The following is a 25,601-nucleotide window of genomic DNA, read 5'->3' as shown; positions in this document are numbered from 1 at the left end:
AGCTGGAGATATGGTGCTGCAGTGGTGGTCACCAGTGATGGGAAAGCAGAGCATAATGAATTTAAAAAAACAGCAAAAACAACACCACATAAAACCCCCTTGGATTAAAGGCAAGTGCTTCATTCTTTTCTCTCTCAGAACTACTGTATAAATCATGCGCACAGATGAAAGAATTACAGAAGGGAATATGCTCAGATTTTAAATATCAACCATGATATATTTGGTTATGATATCACCTCATATGGAAGCAGAGAGATTTTCTTTATCATCTTCCAGTTACGTTTCCTAAAACTGTGTCTTTTTGGTCATGATTCTTTTCAAAGAAGTAGCAGAGCTAAGCCTTTTCATTTAATTTTAGTAAAATGTTGCCCTAAAGTGGAATAAAAGATTATTTTTTTTACTAGTTCATATAGGAAAATATATAAATGTAATAATATTTTAAGTATGGTTTGTATAGTTCTCTCCTATTTGAATGCTATGCAAATCTTTCATACCACAGGGCAAACAACTGTGAGACTATAATGTGCAGTGTAGCAAACATACACCATAAATTTGATAATCATACTTGTGAGTTCTTCCTATTTCATATGAAGAACTGGAAGAAATAAAAATAGAGGAAAAAGAGCACCCAATAGAATCACGAATATCAGTGTATAAAAGAAATAAGAAAAGATTACCCTGATCCCCTGCTCTTGCTTGTGCTAAATCTTTTATGCTGATTGCCTATTGGATGCTATGAGTTCTAGTGGAATGTGGGAATATTATGGAATGAGAATTCCTTTCAGATGCAATCCATTATTTTTGCAGTCCTATTATTTCCCCATGTGTTCTGGCTGATGAAATAAGGAAAGAACCCTTTTAATGGGGGCTAGAGGAGACTTTACTGCTCAGCTTGTGCATGTTATCCAGCTGGACTGATGAGCCACTGTTTAGAGAAATGTGTGGGAGGCTACTTTAAAAGAAAAAGAAAAAAACCCCATTTGTTTAACTGTGTGGCAATACAAATATTTTACCAAGTGAGGGCTGACTATGCATTTCCTGATGACAAAAGGTGCAGGCTTGAGGGGAAAAAGTAAAGCAAAACATTATCTCTGTAGCATTTAAGATAATCACCCCATATGTGATTGTCTTAAACATCTATATAAATTTATGTATTTAACTCTTTCATTTTAACTCTTTCTTTTGCCTCCCTTTTGTAATATGAGGTAGTTCATTGGAAGGAAGTGCTTGCCAACGTATCAAATGCATTTGCTAGTCAGAAGTTCCTGGGTTTTTGTAGGGAGTCCCTGAACTGCCTACAACAGCCCCAAGCTGTTGCTGTTCTCTTGTTCCCCCCCTTCTGCTTTTTTGCATCTGTTCCCTGAGGCCACTCCTCAGCAGCACCTGCTCTGTCCTGCAGGTTGTTTTGTCCTCTTTTAGGTACCAGAGCAGAAAATGGCCACGTATTTCCTCTACTCTAATTGGTGGGCTTTGAAGAAAAGGCTGAGAACACAACTTAATGATTTTTTAAAAAATATAACTCTATATAGCATATAACTATGTACTTTTAGGTATATATATAGATATATACATGTATATTTATACATCCGTATGCATGCACACAGGCATAAATGTGCATATGTAAAAAACATTATATATTCATGGACGGTCAGAAAAACTGTAGTGTCAAAACTCATTTTGGATAATGATATTATTCACAAATGTGGATGAAACCAGGCAGTTGTACAACTCATTCTCGGTGATCACCAGCAAGACTTTTATAAGCATGCTAAGTGAGCCTGCTGGAACACTGAATTGATATCAATAAAGAAAAAATTTCAGTAGTTCAACCTATTTGCATTACTTTACTTACTAAACTGCTTCAGTTTCCATGAGAGTGACAGACTTTCAGTGGTGTCAGCAATGGAAATTTTGTGAAGATTTAGATATACTCCAAAATATTATTATATACCAAAAATGACACATTTTCAGAATCTATTACCCTAAGCTCTTTGAGAGTGAACTATAAGTGAGTCTCTATACTGTAATTGAGTGTCCTCTTTTTAATAGGTTATATATTTTAATTCCACTCTTTAGAAAGGAAAGATTTTAAATCCTTATAATTATATGGGCAGAAGAAATGAGGTCCCAAAGATTGGATGGTGCATATCATTACAGTGTGACAGGTATATCTTTGGAAGGATGTTTAATGTGTGAAAATTTGATGTATGGGGTAGTGAAAGTGCCTGCTTGCAGCACCTTCCAGGTCTGAAACACTGTGTGGCACAGCTCCAGAAAGATTTGTCAGCCTGAAAACTGTTGCAGCTGGAGCTGGATTTCAGTCTGAATCTGGGAAAGATACGTGCAAGGTATAGCATGTAACCAAAGTGCATTCACTGTCCTGACTTGATTTATTTGTCTCTCCTGATCCACTTGATAATAAAACAATGCAGTGGTATGACTGATTGATTAGGTATTGAAAGCTCCAACAGTAAAGAAAGAAACCCTCCAAAAATAAAGAAACCAACAACCCCCCAAACATTTATGCTAATTTATTTGGGGTTTTTTCAGACTTAGAGATTCCATTTCCCTCCTTCCCTCTTTTTGTCAGCAGATTTCAAAGCAGTTTTAAAAGGTGGCTTGGAAAGGTTTTTTTCTCCTCTTTTTCATGTAGGTAAAACAAGGCATAAAAAGGTAATAAGCATGCCAGGTACTGGATCAAAAATATTCCTTGGTCTTCTGATGCCCCTTTCGTTAGGTAGTACAAATAGGGAAATTTTGATTAGTGGGAAAATTTTAAGTTAAATGCTGAAAGGTGGTTAGTGAATTATTTCTTGGCGAGGTACTGAAGTTCATCAGATTACTGTCTCATGTGTGAGTATGACACTGTAATTATAAGTGCATGAGGCCTTTTTGTGTATGACCTATATCATGTTGGGTTGACCAGCAAGTTGAAATCTCTTAGCAGTTGCATTTGGCCCAGTTTCTCTGGAAATCTAGCATATTTATCTGAAGTTAGATGCAGCCCACATTTGCATGTGGATAATCTTGAAAGTACATAGGTAGTTTTTCTATTACATATAATATGAACTACTTTATCAACTTAATTTTTGACACTCACTATAAAACCAGTGATGAATTGCATAAAGTATTTTCTTCCAGAAGGCAGTTTGGAATGTAATAACCCTATCATTTATTGAGATCAAGTGATAACAGCCAGAAGAGAGGTTTTGACTGCTTGTGTGATTTTGTTTCCATCATTTATCTAGTTTATCTTCAGGACTAAAAAATTAACAGACATGAAAATAGAAAGACTCCAATTGCAAAGAGAGTTTAAGATCAAAAGTTCAATGGTATGTTCACAGGTGCAGCAGTTCCAAAGCCAAATATGAAATTTGCAATGTTTTGTACATTATAGCACAAATCAGATGGGAATGAAGTTTTCAAATGATATGGGATATCTAGAATTGCAAGAAGAGTTAAATAGTAATGACCACTTCTAGTGGTGAATCTGGTAATCTGATGAGTGACTTCAATTCAAATATTGCTTGGCTTTGTAGTTCTTAGGGCTGAAAAAAACCTACTTTGTATGGCTCAAATGCAGTCCTTTGGAAGCCCCCAAACCAGACAGCTCTGCTGTCTCTCATCTGATAGATGTACAAAGCTGTGAGGATGACCAGGATGACCTGACCAGGTAGAATAGGACAGAGAAGGACATATGGAAACAACTGAAATAGCTTGTGTGTAATAGGACAAACCCAATGGACTGCTACTGATATTCAGAGATAAAAACTATTCTTGATTCACAGTATATGAAAATAGAGAAAATTACTGTTCTGTGTCATCAGTGCTAGTGGTTGGGGGCACAAGCTGGTGATTTGAAGAAAAGGATTAGGTCCCACTGTATCACTGTTCTATAGATTCCTTTATGTATACCAGTGCATATATACAGTTCCATGTTATACAGGCTCTATTATTTATATATATTTAAAACACACCCAGTAATCTGCAGGGGTACTTGAGTAACAAAACCTGTTTAGAAGGAACCAAATTCCCTCTTCTTCATGTCTTAGGATCAAATGCTTACATTATTATACATGGAATCTCAGTGACTTGAGGATTTTTTTAGTAGAATTGTTTTTCCTACATTTTATTTTGCTCTGCATCAAGGCACAGCATGTTGGGACTTTTGCTATGGTGAGTGAAAGTGATGTTCAAAGAAATGAGAAAGTAATTGTCTTTTCTGCTCTTCGTTGGCCACCAGTTTCCAGAATCAACATTATAGAGCTCTATGGTTACTCAGATATTTACTTTAATAAACCCAGTTGAACTCATTATGTATCAAAGCCCAATCAGTGCACCAAACCTTCATGATTACCACGTATTTGACTGCTTTACTAGTGTTTCCAGCATTCTATGCCACCAGCTGCTACTATGCCAACCTGACTCCTCAGACTCCTATGTTGAAGTCCTAGGTTGCTGGATTACTGTTGTTCTTTTACAGATATATTTCTATGTACTATGTGGATATTCAGGAAAAAACACAGGACACAAAGTATTGTATTCATGTAGGCACTGATTGTTCTAATGCTGACTGTATAGAGACTGTACCTGGTCAGCTCTCTAGCTGGTAAATGTGAAATGATGCAGATAATTTGCTATCAAAGCAGCTTGATCTTAAAGCATGAATTTACATTGTGTGTAGGATATGAATGCTGATTTTATTACTTGTTCCCTGGAAGGGCATTCATATATTTCATATATTTTAAGGAACAAATAAAACTTTAGGAAATGGTGAATTTGCATTGTGTATATCAATGCTGTATTCATCACAAGATGTCTTTAAAATATACTGTTGAGATGAATTCTACAAATATAGTATGTGAACAACCACAGATTAAATCAGTGGAAATTTCCTGGCTGAGTTTTAAAGGATAAAGCCACCTATCACTTTTCACAAGTGTTTTTTGTTAGATGCTGGTATATTTTTTAATAAATAAACTTAGAAGTGTGTTTTTTGTCTTAAAGAGGTTTTTTCCTTAAAGAGAAAAAACCAATTAAGAGGAAGCCAAAGAACACTAGTGGTTGATACATGGGTCTGTGAAAACAGGTTCTTGTATCTTAAGGTGTGATTGTCATGGCAGAACACGGTTAGGTTTAAATAAATAAAGAAATGGGGGTGCCAGCTGATGGCAGTGAGATCTTGAAGTTGTAGAAGACTGTTGTGAGGTCCGGCATATTTTTAACCAGATAGAAAACTACTTCGTAGTTCATTTTACTAACATTTTATTTACCTGAATTATTTGCTGCCTTTTAAGCAGCTCAGGTGTTTGAGACTCAAGAAAATTCCAATTGCTATGTCTGCAAGTAAGTCTATTTACCCTTTTTATATTGGTCATTTCAGTGACTTGCATGTAATTGTGATAATATTTTCAAGGGCAAATTATCAAATTGTTTTTAGGAACGAGATTATATTGTGTAGGAGTTTAGTGGCAACAGCGTTGCAGAATCTGATCTGTACTGTGCAATACCAAGTGTTGATATGTGGGATTGGGGTGAAACAAAACCTATAGTCCTTAATATGTTATAATTTGCTTAACCTGGCTGGTTTGTAGTCAGTCTGAAGAGGAAATGTATTGTGCTTATCACTGAGTAGTGCTTTTGGGGGCACTGGGATGTGGAATCACACAGTAGCAGTATTAAACACCAGCCAGGCAGACTGGCAGCAAAGTCTTGTGGCTTTTTTTTTTAAAATTGGTTGGAAACAGAAATGCTGAGGTAATAACAGTCTGACTCCTGCTCTTACCTCTGCTGTCAGAGTGGTTCCAAAGAATGTTTATTAATATGGTGATAGGCACTTTATATATATAAATATAAATATAAATATATATATAAATATATATATAAAACCTTTCAGTAAAACATAAGGCAGTGAGGGATTTTCAATGACTAAAAATCTCCTTTGCAGTAATTTTTGTCCCTTCCTGGTCAATTAGGATTCACTTGAATTGTAAGAGACCTTTGCAAATGAATCAGGGCCAGCACAGCTTCTCAGCATCTCGTCCAACTTCCTACAGCTGTGACCTAGGAAGAGCACTGTCATGCTATGCTGGTGTGTTGGGAGGGGCTTAGACTGGGATCTTTATGGTGAAGATGTCAAGTTACAGAGAAAGCTTTTTTTTCTTAACTGTTGTTAAAAAGCAGGTCAAGTGGAGTTAATCTGGGACTGCCCAGCTAGTTCTGGATTTTTCAGGATGGTATTTGTGCTGCTGTTTGGACCCAGTGTTGGCACTACCTGCAAGCTTTTCCTTCTTCATTTGTATCAGTGTATTAAGTGCCTCTAGGTACTGTATGGCAAAACCTGAAAGGACAAAAGTATAACTGAATTTGGGATCTTTTGATGCATTGCTGTCTTTTTTGTCAGCAAAGCACAGAAGCAGAATTTATTACTGCAAATTGGGGGTGGCTCTTTTGAGATTTACAAGAGTGTATTTGCAGTTTCCATCTGAGGGGGTAAGAATTTTCCATTCCATGCTTCTTACTGTGCCTGGTCCAACTATCACCTGGTCCATGGTGGTTTCAAATGTTTCTCCTTCCAGTGTCTGAATGGACAAAGACTTCTTTCCAGTTAACATACAACAATCTCTTATGCTGAATACAGAACTCTGATCTTTGGCTAGATGCACAGTTGTTTCTCTAAGCACATGTGGTGCAGAGTAGACCTAGAGTTGGGTAATTGAAGAGAGCTGTGTATTATTATTATTACTATTATTATTGTTATTATTATTACTACCACTTGAAAGGGTCTGTATTATTTTGCACAGTAGTGTGGTCACCTGGCAGCAGATCATTAGCATTTTAGGTTTCTTTCCTTCACAACAATGCACAACATGCTAATTAAAGGGTTTTGAAAGTGAAGCAACCTGTTTTAAAATCAGACATTTTAATTTGCAGCTTTAATGGCTGTATTATAATAACTGGCTTGGCTCGGGGAAGAGGGGAAGAGAAGCACTTCTCATGTTCCAGTAGCAAGGCCCAATATAACAGAGACTGACAAAATTAAAAACCTCATAATGTGACCTTTGCCTGGGATGAAAGGCTGTTTCATAACAATTTCCTTTTGTTCTTTGTTTAAGCCATTAGTCCAAAAGGAGCCTCCGATTAATCTAAGTAAATGCATCATTACAGTCCTAATCCATGTCCTTCTGTCAGTGTCTGTTTTAATTAAATAAGAAACACTAGCAGAAAGATATCACGCACAAAGCTGTGATTGGAGAAAGCGGGTTGTTTGATCAGGGTGAGATTAAAAAAGGCTTTACTGTTTTGTCCTTTTGCTCTGGATGCCATAATGTAGGTTAAAGGCAGAAAACTTGCACATTGCTTCCCATTACAGTATTAAAATTATGAGATTTACCAATGAAACTGTCCCACGCATCCAATTAATTATGCACAGAACATTCACAGACAAATGATATGGCAACTTGATTGGAGTAATTTGAGACATTAATGTGTTTGGGCCTGCATACATGGTTGACCAGAAACTGTATTCAAGCTGCAGGGGTTTTATATTAAATAAAGCACTGAGGAAAAATATTGACGAATTTTTGGTACTTGTGGCTCACAAACTGTAAACGTGATCTATTGCAAGCCTCTGATTTTTTGAAAATATTTTTATTTCTCACAAAACCATGTTAAAAACACAGTTATTTTAAAGTGATAAAGAATCAATTTAATAAACATTGTAACACCTAGCCAGTTAATATTGCTAAAGCAATACATATGTAAGAGACTCTTCCTCAAGGTAGTGTTTCAAGATCCCCGTGGTGAGGGTTTTCTCCTATATCCAGGCCATTATTTGATGTAATGAAAAGAGAAAGTGTGCAACACAGAGATTGTTAATTAATTTAGCCTAACAAGATGAAGATAAATGAAGCAAAGCATGGATTGAATGAAGCAAGAGGTCTTATTTACAATTTAATACTTTGTTATATTAGGCATTTTTCAATTTACAGAAGACCCTGAGTTTAAAGAAAATGTGTTCTGTGAGTAGATGCAAGACAACTTTATGTTATGCAAGCAGTTCTAAGGAGTGATGAAAATGCATTTTTGGTTAACCTTTAAGTTTTCTTCCCCTTTTTTTATTCCTTTTCACATTTTTTTTTCATTTTGATATGTTCATCCGAATAAGAAAAAAATAAAATCTCAACTTTTCCCCGTTGAAATAAATAGCTGAGTACCAATGGGTACTCTTGCAAGCCCAAATTCTGTTGTTTCTGATTGTTTGTATTAACCTTGAGTCATAGCCTATTTTTTAGCAATATGTAGGAAGAAAGATGCATTTAAAGAGGTAGCCAGAAGAGATATAGTAACATGATTTTAATTTCTGTTCCAAAGTTTAAATGTTATTTCTTAATTTTTTTCAACTATTCTGTTGTGATGAAAGCTGGGAGGAATCCAGCATACTGTTATTTATCAATGATTTGATGTAATAGAACTATGACTTTTTTCTATTTGGGAGAATATTTTTCTCAAGATCATGTTTATCCTAAACATTTTGCGAAATACTGTCATAGATTTCACTATCTTATCAATTAAAATAAATAAGAAGAGACAGTCCAGAAGTTTCAGCTCCCTGAAGTTACAATTTAAATCAGCCAAGTCACTACATTTGAAGGTATATTATTCAGTTTCCCAAGTACAAGGTCTAGGATATAGCTTTATAGAAGAGGTAAAAAAAAAAAAAAAAAAAAAAAGTTCTGTAATTTTTAATCTCTAGTCAACAGACCCTACTAAAAACTCTTGTCTTGTGACTGACGTAGGCATAATTTTATCAGTTCCATCTAAACTCAGAATTTTTAAATGATGACCAAATATACAAGGTAATATTTTTGTTATTTTCATAAAACATCTTCTGTTTTACAGACGAGTTGGATCTGTCCACTATTTGACCTTCTGTCATGATTTCTGTCTGCAAAGGAAATGCCTTCCTTCCTTTTGCAGTAGCTAGACAGGACAGCCTGATCTGGTGTCACTACAAGCAGTGGTCTCTACAAATAGCATTATTATGGTCCCTGTGTTTTTATCTTGGGGGTCATGAACAAATCCATGCAACTCCTTCTAAAGATTTCAATAAATAGGACTTTTTATCCAGACAATTGCCTTTTATATTACTTTTAAACAAAACTACTAGTCCATCAAGAGTTTCAAAAGGAAAACAATTCTACAGAGTGCTGGTATGGCAGCACAGACCAATCATTATGGCACCCATTCTCCAGTCCTTTATTTTTCAAGTCCACAACAATAGGTTGTTGATTCAATGGACAAGACCAGAACAATTAAGTTCTCTGTTTAGCAGCAGTGCAGCATTTTAATGCCCTTCTCTAATAATGGTCTCATTATTGTTATTCTAAGACTGGGCCTCAGGAGGAGGAATATTTGCTGGAGGTACGTCATTATTTTGCAAATTTCGATTAGCTCATCATGTTGTCTGTACTGTGAAAATCGTAGCTAATTAGGGCAGTCAGTTAGACTACCAGCTTTTGAGCTTATGAGTTAAAAGGTAGCACACTTGATAGGCCAATGATGTGAAAAAGGTGGTAAAAAGGGGGATTAGAGCTGTTGCCGTAGTAACTCTAACTTCCATCTGTGCGGGAACAATGGACCTGTGTTTCTTCTCCACCTTGGTGTAAAAATTGGTTTTGTTTCGAAAGGCCAGGGCTTTTTATGACAATCTGGAATTCAGCCTAACGGGGTGTAGTTTTAGCTGTTAGGAGAGACCATTGGAGGATAGGAAAGATGAAAGGTCACGGAGAGCTCCAAGGACATGAAAGGTCATTGTCTCCTGTAACAATAGTGGATTGTTTTGTCCCATTATTTCCAGCCAACCACTCAGTCAGGTGATAGAAGAGATACCACCAGCTTAGTCAGGTGGAACAGGAGAGAAAGATAATGCACCTTCTGAAGAATAAAAGACAACTATAATTTGCCTTTATTAAACAAAGTTGCACTTATTTGTGACCATCCTCTGAAAAGGGTTGTTTACTGACTCACTGTTCCAGCCTTCTTTGTTCAGCACTGCCTCTGTAGGCCATCACATCTCCGGGAAGCAGTCCAATGAATTAGAAAATGTTGTTTAAGCTTTCTTCCCATGAAGAGGAGCCCCCAGGAGTACCACTGATGTGATAGTTAACAATCAATTTAGTTGTTGTAACTTTCTCACATTACTGGTGTTCTTAAAAGGTTTTTCTTCAAACAAACACAGAACAAAATTAACTATAAATATGAAATTAATTTTATTCAACACTTTATAGCATTTTATCATAAATTCTACAGCACATATAGAAAGTTTACAACAAACCGTATTGGGTGCTACAGGAGAGACAGCAGAGACCTGTGTTGTCTAAAAATAGATTTGCTATAGGACTACTCTTACTGAAAGGGAAGTAGTCTCTTCTGTGCTGTGCAGTAACTTTTGGAGACTGTCCCTTTGTCTAAGGAAAAAAAAATGTACTGCAGTATTATTTAATAAAACAGCTATAACACAATTTACCAGGAAGGCATTTCTGTTAGTGAATAGAACTGCAATGTTTTATTTTCCCTAGACCATCAAAAACCCTTAATAATTTTTTTACAAAAATAATAAAAAAAGCTTTTCTTCTGATTTCTCCTTTTTTTCAGCATTGTGCCTCAGTCATCCATCCAAAAAGTTTATTTTTCTCTTCTTCCCTCTGTCCACAAAGCGCATCCCAAGGTCCATTTTATGTCCCCCAAACAAAGACAAGTTTCTATAGGTCAGGATTTCCAGGTTGCTTCACTTTCCTATACTAGATCTCCAAGCCCCTTTATTAGGTTTACTTTTGAATTTGCTTGCTTATTTTAAAGCAGTGCTGCCAAAATGTATTGAATTCTTATGAAACTGATAAAATGTATGGAATTTTCTACTATTACCTTTGAAAAATAAAATTACATATAATTGTTAGGTATCCCATCTTAAACTGTTCTGACCTTATTTGAACTCCCCTTTTTTAGCTATTCTGGGCCTCTCTTATCTCATTTTTACTCCTGGCCACTCTTGCTCTTGCTTTCTGACAACACAGATGGACGGCCTTGCACAAACTGATAACTGTGGTAATTTCTCAGCACACTATTCAATAATAGAAGATGTTATTTTCAGAATTCAGCAGGCATGTGTCATATTTACACATACACTGAAGATGAGAGGCTGAGCAGTAGCTTCATGGGAGTGTGCTGTCGCATGAGACTTTACTGCTTTCAGTTTGTGGATGCATTGGTTTACTGGCTTTTAGGTTTAGTAAGTAGAGACTTTAAGAGGAAGAAAGTCTTCTTTTAAGCAATTATAATTTTTTTTTTTCTTAAACTTTCTCCCTATTTAACTGTCAAGTATGTATTATCAGATGTTTGTTTATTTTTGTACTAAAATGAACTTAACAGTGTAGGTGCTTAGTTCAAAATGGGAGCCCTGCAAAGGGTTAACCAGCAGAGAATTACAAATGAACTATCAGGAAAGTTGATTATTAATCCAACAAGAGAGAAAATATCCTTCCAGTTAACAAGAATTAGTACCTGAAGAGCTGATAATATTGTTCAGGCTGTCGGTGTGGAATGGCAAAACCAGGTAAGCTAGACATCTTTTCAAAGAATTAAAACCTTTTCTTTCTGTCTTTTGGTTTTAAATATAATCTTGGTTGATTTACTCTAACTATCAGCATATGAAACAGCATATGTTGTTTTCTCTGTTTCCTCAAATGAATGAAATAAATTAAAATTGTGCTTTAACATAGGTAAGAAGCTGTCTTTCTGAGCTGTGCAAGGTATGTAGCTGAAATATTGTAGCAATTCTTTACTGGTTTTTGCTTAAGTGTGAGAACTGATTACAAAACCTGAAGAGTCCTTTGCAATTGCAAACTAATATGTTACGTAAGTCTGTCTTTAGTTGTGCCTGAAAATATTGTGGAGGTTTACAGAAACCTTTATGTTGCAGAGCTCTTTCATTCAGAGTTACTAGACCTCAGTATTCCCACTGTATGATTTATTCAAGTTTGGTTTGACGTTCTGAACACATTTGTGTTCATTAAAAAACTTTTTTTGTGAGGTTTCAGAAATCTGTGAACTCAGGGTAGAAGGAAATGGTTGTTTGGTAAACATATCACTGTGTTTATACAGAGAAATGCAAACCGAACCTTTAGATCATTTGAACTTAATCTTCTTATAATTTTGGGGAAGCTTTCTAAAAACTCAAAGCTCTACCTTAGCAAAAATTTCAAATTTGTCTGGTGTATTTGTGGACCTGATAGTAATCCATAGGTATGACAAACATTTTTTTCAATTTAGCATTCACTATTTAGTTAATTATGAGAGATATATGCAAAGTCTTTGAAATAAGGGTTTAATTACTGTAGAAATTTGAAAGTCAGCGTGTTGTATTTAATGACTTTTTCTATGTTGTGTGCTGTTACTTAAACTAATAGTATTTTAAAAAGTCCCAATTTGCTTTGTAGAATGGAATTTAATATGCATATGGTGTTACTGCAGTATCTGTCTTGGTTCCAAAGTGTTTGCCTTCTCCAAATTTTAGCCTATATTTTAGCCTATATCTATGAAACTACCTGAAAGCTCCATGGAATGGATTGTGGTTATGCAAGAATTAGGATAGAGATGAAAACTGAAAGTAACCCGAATCTGAATGCTGAGACCTTGTAGCAGTTTAGTTCTATGTGGCAATTTTTCATGAGCCATACAGAAAGAAACTTTCTGGTTTTGAGACTGGGATTAAGATGCAGTCTAGGGCAATGGAGAAATACAAAGAGAGTAAGAACAGGCTGTGAGGAAAGTGAAATGGAGAAGTGGCATTTTTCTGACAAGCTTCATTGTTTTGTGTGTGACTTCAGCCTACTCAAGCAGAGAGGCAGCTGGTGGCCAATTTTTCTGAAGGGTGGCTCATCATGTTAGAGTAAATTAAAATCCTAGAATTTGCTGATGATGGAGCTATCAGGGCAACAAATGGTGGCATTTTGGAAGCTATGCTAAATATTCAAATATACAGAGGCAAATAATGTCTTGTGGCATATTTTTTCTGAGGGTTTTTAAGGAGAATGGGGACAACACAAATAAGTTGCTTTGCCTGAGTGTGAACATCAGCATCTAGGAAATATATAAAGAGCAAGAAAACCAATGATGAAAAAATTATCGCACAGGAAATGATATACATAAGAAAAAACAAGATTGTAATTAGCAGAGGAAAGTAAGAATCTGATTAGAGAAATGAAGTTTCACAGATGTTTAAGGAAAAAATGGAAGTTAAATTAAATAAGCTCTTTAACCAGTATTGGAGAAGAATGCTTGCTTCAGAGTGGGAATGCTAACCTTAAAATTAGAAAAGAGCTGGCAACTGAGTTTAGATCCAACTGTTTTCCTGCACGAGTGACTCTTTGGAATGCTCTGCTTGGAACATCATCAGGAACAACCAGTGTAAAGCTGTTGGGGAAAAAAAAACAAACAAAAAGAAAACTCACTGTATGGTTATTTGGAATGATGAAGGTGACTGCATTACTCATGTGTGTACTAACCACAACTTAGACAAAGTAATTGGATTTTGAAGTAGTATTTCAGCATTTATTGCTTTTTGCATGTATATGTAGTTGACTTTTGAGCCTCTAGCACAGATTCCCTTGTGCCCATTCCAGTGATTTAAATTCAGCAATATCATAATGTAACCTGTGAATAAAGTTACCCTACAAGTCAGTTCAGTTTGGCTCTACATCCTGCTTTTGTGCTGGTGAGAGCTTCTCAGTTGTGTAGTTAAAAAAAAAATAAAAGCATATAGTTGGACGTGTCTGGAATAGATTGATAAGAGCATTATCTGATTTAGTGGAACTCATTTGACTAAGGAGTGTTTTCATGTTAAGTAAAATTGTTGCATTTTCTTCAGTGCAGATTCTGTAGTTCGTAGCCTGTTTGAAGGCTCAAAGTTGAGAAGTAATGAATTTCCAGAGGTCTCTGACTGGCTAGAGCTACATCTGGAAACACAGCTGCAGCTTAGGGGAATGGCAAGCAAGCCATTCTTGTCATTACACGGTTGGGTCAGTAAGATGAGGTAATGAATAGGGTGGCAGGTAAATACCTATATGTTACTTGATTTTCTACTTTATAAAAACCTGGTGGTAGCCAGCAAGAAGCTTGTCTACAGAAGCAGATGGTCAAAGCAAAGGTTGGGCCAGGTTATTATTGTTCCTTGGACCACACTTTGTCTGTGATGACAATACTGGAGAGATAATGTGCTTCAGCTCATTAGGAGCTCAGTGAGTCTGTATGTATAACACTGAAGTATTTTGTAAGATTCAGTGTCAAGCTGCATAGTTCAAGGAAGCTCATGTCTTATTAGCTATAGCTAAGGTCAGTTATCCACACAATGAGGGGGAAACTCTTTCATAAACAAGGAGATAAGTATGGTGCAGCTGGTGCTTAGCCATGCTTCAGGCTGTTATATTACCAAAAAGAGCTCATGAACAACTTCAACTCTTAGAGTCCTTATGGAGCATCAGCAGCTTAGAGTGGCTGGATGTAAAATTGCAAGGCTGTGTCATGAAAAAAGGATAATTGCAGGGCAAATGCAGGATGTTGCATGTAGGTATCAAGATATGAAAAGACAATATAGAAATATTAGAACTCTTTTTCAGGAATAAATAAATTGTAAGATGTTAAAACTGGAAAAAAATTCAACCTATCTAGCCTAAACACCTGAGTGAAAGCCTGGTGTCTTTTGGGTTTTGATTTCAGCACAAGCTCTTAAGTGTTCCATGTTTTTGAAAACTTCCAATAAGGCAAGTAGATGTTTATTAACACTTGCACCATCTCTGATAGAGTAGAGAGTAACCTCGTAAGACTTCATTTTGCTTTTGCGACAGCATTTTTGTGTCTTATGGAAAATAATTACATTTTAAACAGCTGCTATGAGGGAAGAGCTTGAGGAGTTTAATGAATTATGTGCTGCTAGAAGAAAACATTTTCTTCTTTCTTCTTTTTTCTCATCAGAAGTAGGAGTTACATGTGCTCCTTATTACACCCAACATGAAACTATTTGTTGAAGGAGCATTATTTTCAGCTACTAAATCCCAGAGTAATCAAATGTGTAATTTTTCACTATTGGAATACAGTTCTGTGTCAGTAGTGGATGATAGCACATAAGATCCACAGAAGTGTAAAATGTAATCCCCTGACTGTTTTTACTATGCAGGCTTTGGTTTTATTCTTACAGCTGCTGGAGGAGTATTTATTGATATTTCTTCCAAAGATAGTATAAATCAGTACTTGTGCAGTTATCAGTTATTCTGGAGCCTTCAGACCAAACGTTTTAATTGTAAGAAAAAACAACCACCAGAAACAAACAAAGAAATCAAACCCACAGCGGATTTGCTCTAACACTGTATTCACCCAAGTTTGTGAGAGCCAAAGGACAGTAGATTGACTGTTGTCCCATAGATGTGTCTGTTTTACTAACCAGACTGATGAGATTGTGATGTGCAGGTGTTTGGTGTAGGAGGCAAGCAGTGGTGTTCAGAACAGAGCAGAGATTTGTCAGGGTGCTTCTGCTTAAATAGGTCAAACCAACCAAACTCTGTTACACTGGGAGAAAGCCAAAATTGGGCACTTCAGCAGCAGCAGCTATAATGCACAGATGCCACTACTTCCCAGTGCCATCCTTTTGGCCTCTCTACCTCTGGTCAGGAAGGGTTAATGTAAACCATATATAACACTTTGTCTCCTGGCTAGTAGTTTATGTGCATGTGCAAATTTCCTGACATTTTACTGTGGGAGGATCATCAATTTAAACCATAGTGGGAATTGCAGTAAGCAAATCCTGACTGCGTATGATAATTTTTTTTTCAAAACAGACTTTTTATCATGACTGCACTGGTTTAATTCCAGTTTAAAAACATTTGTTCTAGGTCTCTATTAAGTTCAATTCCAAAAAAGCTGTATGTGTAAGCATACATCCAAATCTTTGCATGAAAAATGGGAGCTAAATCACATATGTTATTGTTCTCGCTTCACTGAGTTATGCTTTTAGCATTTATTGAGGTAATATATGTGGTTTACTGGTGTTTATGCTGAATCTTTCTTGACTGTGATTTTTCAATAGACTTTTTCTTTTAAAGAAATATTTTTAGTATGCTGTTGATTATTCTTTCTACTTACCCTATCAGTTGTAGTCTATTTAATATTGTCATCATGTTACAGAAAAGAGTTTTGAGAGAAAATAAAGTAGCTGTTAGTGACCCTGTGACAACTGTCTGGTTAACTTGATTACTTATCTAGAGTGTTGTTTAATGCAAAAGCCAAATAAAACCCAGCAGGAGAGAAACATTGTTTTGTTTTAAGCTCCTATGAGGAAGTTGTAAGAAAGAGAGTAGTAAGCTTCCCTTGCTTGTCAGGATTTAAATCTAGGCATTCACTCCATACTTGCCCAGACTTCATATTTCAGAGACAAAGTGAAGTTTTGGAATTGATGCCGAAGTAAACTAAAACAATAATCAGTAATAGCAGGTTTTTTGTTTTGAGGAGAATCAGATTATGGTTTGAGCTATACTTGAAATTAGTGTATGGACTTCATTAGTGTTATTTTCTTCTGTACCCAACAGCTGTTACTTGTAATCCAGAATTGGTGCACTCTCTCTTCTGCTATCTGCTTTTAGCTGTTGGTAGCAAGGAAAGAATAAGAAGTGGCTGCTTCATCTGCTATTATCAATAATTCCTCCATTGTATGGCAAATGTAATTTTCCCATTTTCCTATAACTGATATTTTCAGGGAATAAATTAGAAAGGAGGTATGATGCCAGCAAAGAAATTATTGAGCTTTTTTTCTGATTGCTATTGGCAATATCACACCATTAGCCTTTAAGACTACGATCGACACACCTTAGATGGCAAATGATAAGTCCTAGAAAAAAAAATGATTACACACCTTAAACATCGTAGAAAAATAGGTAGGAAGAATGATTTACTTTACTTCACCTGAACTAGTGAAACAGAACTAATTTTTAGTTGAATTTTAATTAATCAGTGGTGATGATTTTCATTCTGCAACTCCAGCAGTGTACCAGCAACTCTTTCAGTTTAAAAAATGTGCCTATGTTTCTGGATATGTCATAAATTACTAAAACCATACAAAAAAGGCTTGACTGATACCAAGTCTAGAGAGACTTAAAACCACATGGTAAGCAATTGAGAAAAAAAAAAAAAGTTATTTAAAGATATATTATTTTCTAAACCTATCCTGTGATTTTTAGACCCAGGCTAGGAAGTGATCCATGCTTTAGAAAATCTGTGAGGTAACACTGTGATCTTGTGGATTCCTTTCATATTGTGCATATATGTTTCTGTCTGAACAATACACACTCACATGGAAGTTAGAGATTTATCTACATATTTATGTATGTGTGTATAGAAGCATAGCACAAACACATAATTACATGCATACAAACCCATTGTGTGTGGTATTTATATGTGTTTCTGTGGACTCAATTTTGTAACTGTATTTGCATATGTATCTATGGGAACATATGCATGCATCTGTCTAGTGGTTGTTTATCTACATGTGCATGGTAAGACCTTATAAGTTTTTGTTTTAGAATTAGGCACAAAACTTTACACTTCCTTAATATATTCTCTGTCTTACATATCATTCTACTTTCAGAGATGATGGCCTAGAATTTAGAGAAGTAATACACTAACAGCTAAAATATTGAAAATTAGTTAATATAATCAATAGATTAGAATATTTATGAGTCTTCCGGGCTATTGTTAGTTTCATTTGTTAGATGCATGAGTCAGTTCTAGAATAGGAATGGATCTGTATTGATCCTGATGTTCTACCCTGCACTTTCAGTATTTCTGCTATGAAGCAGATAGATTCTACAGTACTTGTAGAATCTTGATAAATCTCACCTTGAAGGGCTGGTGTCCTCTGATATATGTGGAAGACTGGAATGAAACACTTTTCTCAGTGTTTCTGTTCTTTTGTGTAGAATACCATTCTCTTTTAACTTGATGATAATACTGTGAATTCTGAAAATTAACCTAACGAGAATAGCTTTCAGATGCTTAATTAGATTTTTTTTTAATGCTAGAAAATAGATTTTTAATGTTATACAGCTTTTATTTATAAAGTAAACAAACATTAGTTCTGTTTTCTAGAATTAATCTTATTTTGCCAATCAAATATCTTTAGTTAGGAATGTTTATCACAAAATTTTTTAAGTCTTATAGCAAATGGCACTTAACCTCTCTCTCGGTGATTATGGACTGATAAATATAGTTAAAAACTTGGAGAAATGCAGTAATTTGTTAAACAATGATCTTATATTAGTGTTTAGAAGAACATTTGCACTTGAAAACCATGTATTAAAAATGTTACAGCATATTATGTTGGATTTCAGCTGTTGATGAGTATAAGATACAATATAGAAACATAGAATGAAGAATTTGGACATGTAAATTTCTCAGAAAATTTTATCTATATGAGAAGAAGATCTAAGAGCAAGGATGACTGAGCAAGAAACAAGTTCATCATTGATTACACTGTGCATCTTATAGAAACCAATTTTGGGGCAAATTACCAAATGCTGGCCTTTTGGTGTAACAAATTCCACTCTCAGTGGCAAACTGATTAAACTGAAAGTTTTATCTTATGGTACATATGCATATAAATATCTATGCAGAGGCTGAGTTACACCATGTTTTATTTTGAAACCCTAATACAGAACTGTTCTAAGCAAGCAATAAACTAAAGATTATTGCTTGCATGTTTTTTTGTTTTTGTTTTTTCCCTGTGGCTGTTGCTATTAAAAACATCCTTACCTTAATGTATCAATATTTTTATTAAAATGATCTTTGATATCTTTATTTTATTTCTGTAGTATCTCTCTTGAGGAATTTCTAGTCTTCATGTGCAATTGGTAAAAATTTACTGGGAGCCTGAAAACATCAACCCTTTTTATTGACCCACTGAGCAGTTGTACATTTTGCTCATCAGAGACCAGAGAATTGTGGACTTGTAGTAAGGTGACAAAAAATGGTGTTTGTATTCCAGCTTGCTTTCAAGAGCTTTATTCCTACCTAGCAACTTTTTGAAATCCATTCCATATACTGATATAGGTTGTCATTTATTCTTTCTGCTAGGTGACTGTGGGCTGACTGGTAGTGGTTTCCTATCTTTACCTTTTTAGCTTGCAGATATTATTCTCTCTTATAATGTGATACTATTTAATCCTACTGACACAGCTGAAGGCCCAAGTCCTCCTTTCTAGTCCACGGTGTGATGCTTATTTTCAAGAAAGCTCATAAAAACTGTTAAGCTCCATAAAAGCATCTGCACTTTGCTTATAAATTACATACATCAGATTACAAGGTCAGACACATAATTTTCATAGTTTAAAACCAATCTTGGATCTAGATTTTGAATACATTGGTTTGTTGCCTTATTGCCTTTTGATAGTGCCAGTTTTTCTCTCTGCTCTGATAAGAAACATGTTATAGTTACGTGACCTTTGTTATCCCATTGTTATAGTTTATAGGCTGATAACCATTCTATGAGCTATGAAGTGTGGACCTGCCCCTGCTGTGTTCCCTGAAATAAAAAGAAAAAGAAAAACAAGAAAGGAAAAAAGAAACCCCTCTCCACTAACCATTAAATTGTAGGGTGATCTGGAGATAAAAGCAGAATCTCTTTTTTGCTTTTCAAATATTTGCCTGGCCTTCAAAAGATATTTGCCTTTTGTGTTTACATTGGATTTATTTTTTTAGCCTAAATGCAGAAAGAGAATGATACATTAAAGAATAATGAGCAATAGAGAGGAAAATGCTCTCAGCTTTCACATCTAGCCTGTATTTTCTCCTTTAGGTTTATTTTTAAAAATCTTGTCTACTTTTATTTAAAAAGAAACTGCTGACTACTGTAAAGGGTTGTAAATGTGAAAGTATCAGATGACGTACAGTACAAGAAGATTATCTACAGGTTGTCAGGCATTAATGAGAGTTGGCAAAGTGCCATTTTCTACTATGAACCTTTGGGACCTCAAGTTCTTCCTGTGTGTGCCACAACAATGTATGGCTTCAAAAGCCAATGTTCTCTCATTTGCAGAATTGCTTTTTGCTGTTTCTGAAATAGGCAGGTGATATTTGCATCTTTAAAGTTGTGTAAATCTTCAGCAAAGAAAAAGGAATGATGCTTTGGTTGAAAGCTGAGGTCTGTGTCATATAATCTTCAGTTCTTTCCTTCTGGATGGCATTGAGGCTTCCTTGGAAGTCCCTCATGGACTTGGTTCCATTGGAAGAGCTGTTTTGCAGCAAGTTTGCATAAAATATCATTTGATAATTTGCTCATATCTAGGGGAAGCACCACTTTGGGACAATAATCTGTCACAGTTATTTTCTTGTGATTTTGTTAGAGTGGAGTCATGAGATAGAGATATTTCTAAAATCTCCTTGTTGTAATAACATTCTTGATGCTACTAACTTGAAAACAGATGTGACCCAATGATTTAATTGAGGTATCTTGATTAACGTGCTTTAAAAACATGTGCATTTATAATACACAAACATATATTTCACCACATGTATGTCATAAAGCTCTTAGTATGTTACAGTTTGTGAAAATTACAGTCAGTTAATAATGTGTCAGCTCCCCACTGTGTGCTTTGTAGGGTACTGAATGGGTGTTACATGATTTATTTGCTGGATTTCTCAGGTTTTCTGTAGCGTGTCAGATGCCTTGCTGATTGCTTGGTGAAGCTTAGAGCATGAGCTCCCTCCTGCAATGTTTACTTTAAGTCAATCTACATTTACTTAAAAGTGTGACAGTCTTAAAAGCAGATCACCTCAAAACTTTTATAAAAACCTGGCTATTTTTAGTGAGAGTATTGTTTGTTATTTAGTTGTATGTTTGTGTGGCAATTTACTTCCTAGTTCTGAGAATTACAGGGAATGGATTCTGAACGAAACAAATGTATTATGCTGTTGGAGTGATAATAGTAATGTATATCCTTCTCTGAGATTGGGGGGGGGAGGGAGCTACTTAGTTTGCATTCATTGATACTGTCCCTACTATAGTTTGAAGGCTTTTCCCACCTTTTACCACTTTCATTCTTACATATTTCCTTGAGAGAAGTAATACTTAAGTTTTAGGTTTTCTTTATTTGTTATCTTTCTGGTGATTTTTTTCATGCTGTCTTGTAGGATTACTGTGGAGCATTTCTGCTTAAATGTTTGCATCCATGTTCATCAGTGCACAAAGACTTGAACACTAGAAGGTGTAGAAATATCTGTTTTTAGAAAGTGTAAAATCCTGAAGACAATTGATGACTGGAGAGAAAATCTGTAGGCAAGATGTCTCAAGATGGCAACCCATTTGAGCAAGGCATAGCTCTGCAATGCATCCCACTGAGCTGCCATATAGTCTGTTCTGTTAGGATAATATAGTGTAAACAGGATGGGTAAATTTCTGTGAGATTTCAAGAGCATCTAACACCAACTTGTAAAATAATTGGAGTTAATAGGCAAAGAAATCAAAGGGAGTTTAGAAAAAGAGAAATTGTGTGAGCTGATGATTTAAGAATCAAGGCTCTTCTCGGATGCTTATAAAGGTTTCTGATGTCATTCTTTTTATAGCTATAATGTACATTATTGAAATAATTTGTGTACTTCTGTGCTTGTGCATGCTATCTTGAATGAGGTATATGTTCATAATTTCTGGCTTTCAAATTTAAATCTGTGAACATAGCAAGATCTCAATGAGTTCTGGCAATAATAGTCCCATAATGCTGAGATTCTGAGAACTTCCTAGCAAATGGAAGGAGTCATTAATCTAACAAAAGTGGTAGAGAAAGAAACCTGCTAGAGTTGCAAAGAATCATTTCTGCAAAGGTCACACATGGTAGAGTATACCATAATCAAAATATTTTTAGGACATCTTGGGATTTTTAGAGAGGTAGTTAAGAAGGAGCTTTGAGGATGAGTGTTTTGAAATATATATTTCAGATCTACCACTTTGTCTTTGATTTATATCTCACTTGCAGTAAAAACATGCATATTGTGAATTACGGGCTTTAATTCCCTGTCTGGTTTCTACTGATACCGTATATCAGGAGAGTGAAGTTAAAAAAATGTTCATCTTCTCCAGATAATTGCTGATGGAATTATAACCCTTGTTTTCTTTCTGTTCCTCTTTCCCATTTTGTGTGTAATTATGTATGCAAAGTAGCAGTGACAGCAATTTCTAGAGTTAAAATTGAACATCCGTGTTTTAAACTTCGTTTACTCTTAACTTACAGCTTTTCCAAACTCTCTTCATTTAAAATTTACCTTTGCTGCCTTTCTTATGAATTAATATTTATTTTTTGTTTATTTGAAAATATTAGAGCATTGTGGGCAGCATTTATGAAACTATCCCATCATGGGTTTCATGTATGCAGGATGATGAAATGTTAATTTTCTTTCTGTCTTGTATTTTCCCATTTTTCTATATATGTATTTGGTGGTAGGTGTGTATTTCTTTTTGGAAGGTCAATTATTAGTCTTCCTGAAGAGGCTGGACTGGCACATTGCTGGGGCACCTCCAGGGAGACCTGTGGTTCTGCAGTGTTATAATCTGATAAAACATTTTGTATCCTTTTAGTTCAAAACTTGGCATTTTTGAAATACTATGTTTACATCTGGACATTTTTATAACATTTCTTTAAAATAAGAGGAGGTGATCCCAAAATCCTCTCACACTATAATACCATGCAGAAATAATTTCTCTGCAGCCTTTTCACTTGGTTTCAAATGCTGGCTTGCTGGTGCTGAGCAGATCATCAGCCTGTCAGGCACATTCATCTGCCTTTAACTGGTCTAAGTTTAACCTGGTCTCTGTGCTTGTTTCCAAAGTGCTCACTTCCCCCTTTCCCTACTTCCTCTCTTCCCTCCTCACCCTCTGTGCCCCAAAAACCAGTGCCTGGTAAAACCACCTTGGAGAGCCCCAGACATTTATGGGCCCTGTTATTAGCCATTTAGGAGGAGGATGGGTGGGGGTGGGTCTGTAGCCTCAGCCTCATTGCGAAAAAGGGCGCTTGGTGTCCAGGCTGTTTGAGCTGGTGGTGTTTGCAAGGTTGTGTCCAGCAGGAACCTGGGGGGAAAAATGGGCCCATTCCCATTGGTAATCCAGGAGGTCTGCCTGCTAAAGCTGCACCTTAAAATACCTTGAGGGAAACCCAGATTCTGCCCAAGTCAACGGGCATGTTGAAGGCATTAAGTTTATTCCATCAAGGGTTTCACCAGTATTTTTATTTTGCAGCTGTAGTGGGGGTGGGGGCAAACCCTGAACCAAGATGAATGTGACTTCACATTGTGAAATAGATTCTCTGCTAGTTTCATCCTTGCCTTCCTCCCATCTGAATAACTGTAAATGATGTTCTCTGTTAATAAGTGTGTACTTTGTCTAAACTGCATTTATTTTTCTTTTGACATACATACCATTTTACTATTAATCATCTCCTTCTGCTCTTTACTGTACAAAGACACTGTTGTGCTGATGGAACATATTTAATCTTCAGTATGTTGTATTTTAGTTCTATTGTTGCTTTCTCATTTCTTTATGGAAAACCTTTCTTTATTGACTCTTAAATCATGGGTTAAGCCCTTATTGAAAACATATTCTGCATGTACTTCTTGCTACAGAAAGAAGTTATTTTGAGGATATGGGCTAAGCTCATTCAAATACTTCACTATACAGTAAAAATTCAGAGGTCTCCTATATGTTATCTAAAACTAGAAATATGCCCAATTACTCAGCAGCACATCATAAAAGAGTTGCATGCTATGTTCATGTCTGTCAGTGCTTTAAGTCATCACTCTACAGCCTTTTTTAAATTCTCTTTTTATTGAAACCAAGAAACAAAACAAAGACAAAAAAAAAGCAAAACCAACATCAATTAGATGTCAACATGACATCAAACAGCATAATATATCATAAAAATAAATGTATGATCTGGCGACTCAATGATTGCTGTCCACATGGCATTTACAGAGGAGTAAAGAAAAGGCAAATAGCTACATACATGTATTGAGAAAAATATCCAAATAAAATTGGCCATAGTGACAGCACTGAAAAGCTTCAGCTGAGATTACCTGGAAATAAGTAGCATGCAGAAGGGGAAGGGAGATTCCAAAGTCTCACTCTTATATATTTAGAATTTTTTACAGTGAAGAACACTGTGCAGGCTGTATACATTTTTATAAGAATTCCTTTATGGATGGAGGAATTCTACTTGCTGATGCTATCTCTGGGTTTATAGAAGGGTGTGTAGTGCAACTGCATGCAGAGTGATTCAAAAGTGCAATTAGGAAAATAAGAAATATTTGGAAATAAATGTAACTATCTGTTGAAACTACTAAAATAAATACTGACTTCAAGCCTATGTCTATCTTTGATGAAAGATATATAAAATAGTCTCTTTGTATATGTCCTAGGCACACTAGGACATGGAGAATCAGTTAAGCCTCTAAAATAATAATCTGGGAATTTTATAGTAAAGGGCAGCATAACTTCATGGGAAGTAGGGAAGGGTGGGAGAGAGATGAGGCTGTGGAGATGGAAACTAGAAAGAGAAAACCCAGAGAGAACCCCAGTCAAACACAGCCTCTGTTATTTGAATTTGTTGTTCATTTTTAACGGAGTTATAATGGGAACAGCTGAGCCTGAGCTGCCTGCCTTGACACTTCTCTTTCTAAGTGACTTGGGTGTGTTTCACAGCTTATATCTGGACAATAGGGTACAGGGAGAAAAGCCACAAGGATAGAACATATATTTGCTTTGCATACTTAGGACTTGAATCTTTTATATAATAATTGCATGGGCACACAAAGACACGTACATGCATGTAGATACATACATTTGTATATCCACACACTTGTGTTCAAGTATTATGTATAAATTGAGCTCCACATGGGATTGCTTCTCTTTTGATATAGGCTTAGTTCAGAGATCTATCTCCTGTCTCTTGAGAGATACAAGAAGTTTTCTTCTGGAAGTTTTCCCTACCCAAGTTGTCTTCTTATACATCAATATTGGAGATCTCCTTTTCTTATTCTTATTACAAGTACAGCTATAGGCCACAGAGCAGGTGTTAAGTAATCAATTGGACCTGGGAAATGGTACATTCTGTGAAAGCAGGGAATAAAGAATGAACTCCTTATCTTATCTCTTAGATCAGTGATAAATTCAGTGAGACCAATTGGTCATTACTGTACGTCTCACTGTTCTGCCATGTCTCGTCAAAGCAGTAACAAAATGCTTTCTTCTCAGTATATGTAACAGCCTTTTTTAGATGGTAGAAAAGAGAGTAGTGCAGAGCCTGTGGAGAAAAGTAGCTCCTGAAGGTAAAATAGCAGTACATTGAAATCTGAAAGGAAATTCAAGAAGGGATGGTGTGAGTGTGTGCGTGTATGCATGTAAATCTGAAGCCAGATAACTATGAAGGCTATGTGGAACATTTCCTGCAGCTTACCACTAATAAATGTGGTGGGATTGTCAGCCCTGCAGTGTCCATACCTTCATTCCGGGCCCATGC

At 35.8% G+C, this 25,601-nt stretch overlaps 1 protein-coding gene across 15 annotated transcripts in view; it reads left to right on the top strand.

The window, feature by feature from the left end:
• SOX6 (SRY-box transcription factor 6) overlaps nucleotides 1-25,601 on the top strand; it is a 329,755-nt gene that overhangs the window by 73,457 nt on the left and 230,697 nt on the right. For 3 of the 15 annotated variants that reach the window (XM_071762380.1, XM_071762374.1, XM_071762371.1), the window contains exon 1: nucleotides 11,079-11,614. The exons of 8 other annotated variants lie outside the window; for them this stretch is intronic. The gene's annotated coding sequence lies outside the window, so the exon portion shown is untranslated. Of the gene's footprint in view, nucleotides 1-11,076; nucleotides 11,615-11,780; nucleotides 11,811-25,601 lie in introns of those variants that run through there. 4 more of the 15 variants (XM_071762373.1, XM_071762366.1, XM_071762379.1 and 1 more) reach the window with 3 other exon arrangements.

Source organism: Heliangelus exortis, chromosome 18 (assembly GCF_036169615.1).
Source record: "Heliangelus exortis chromosome 18, bHelExo1.hap1, whole genome shotgun sequence".
Taxonomy (NCBI): Eukaryota; Metazoa; Chordata; class Aves; order Apodiformes; family Trochilidae; genus Heliangelus; species Heliangelus exortis.
The sequence above is the reverse complement of the archived record's forward strand: the minus strand, read 5'-3'. Positions and strand labels throughout refer to the sequence as shown.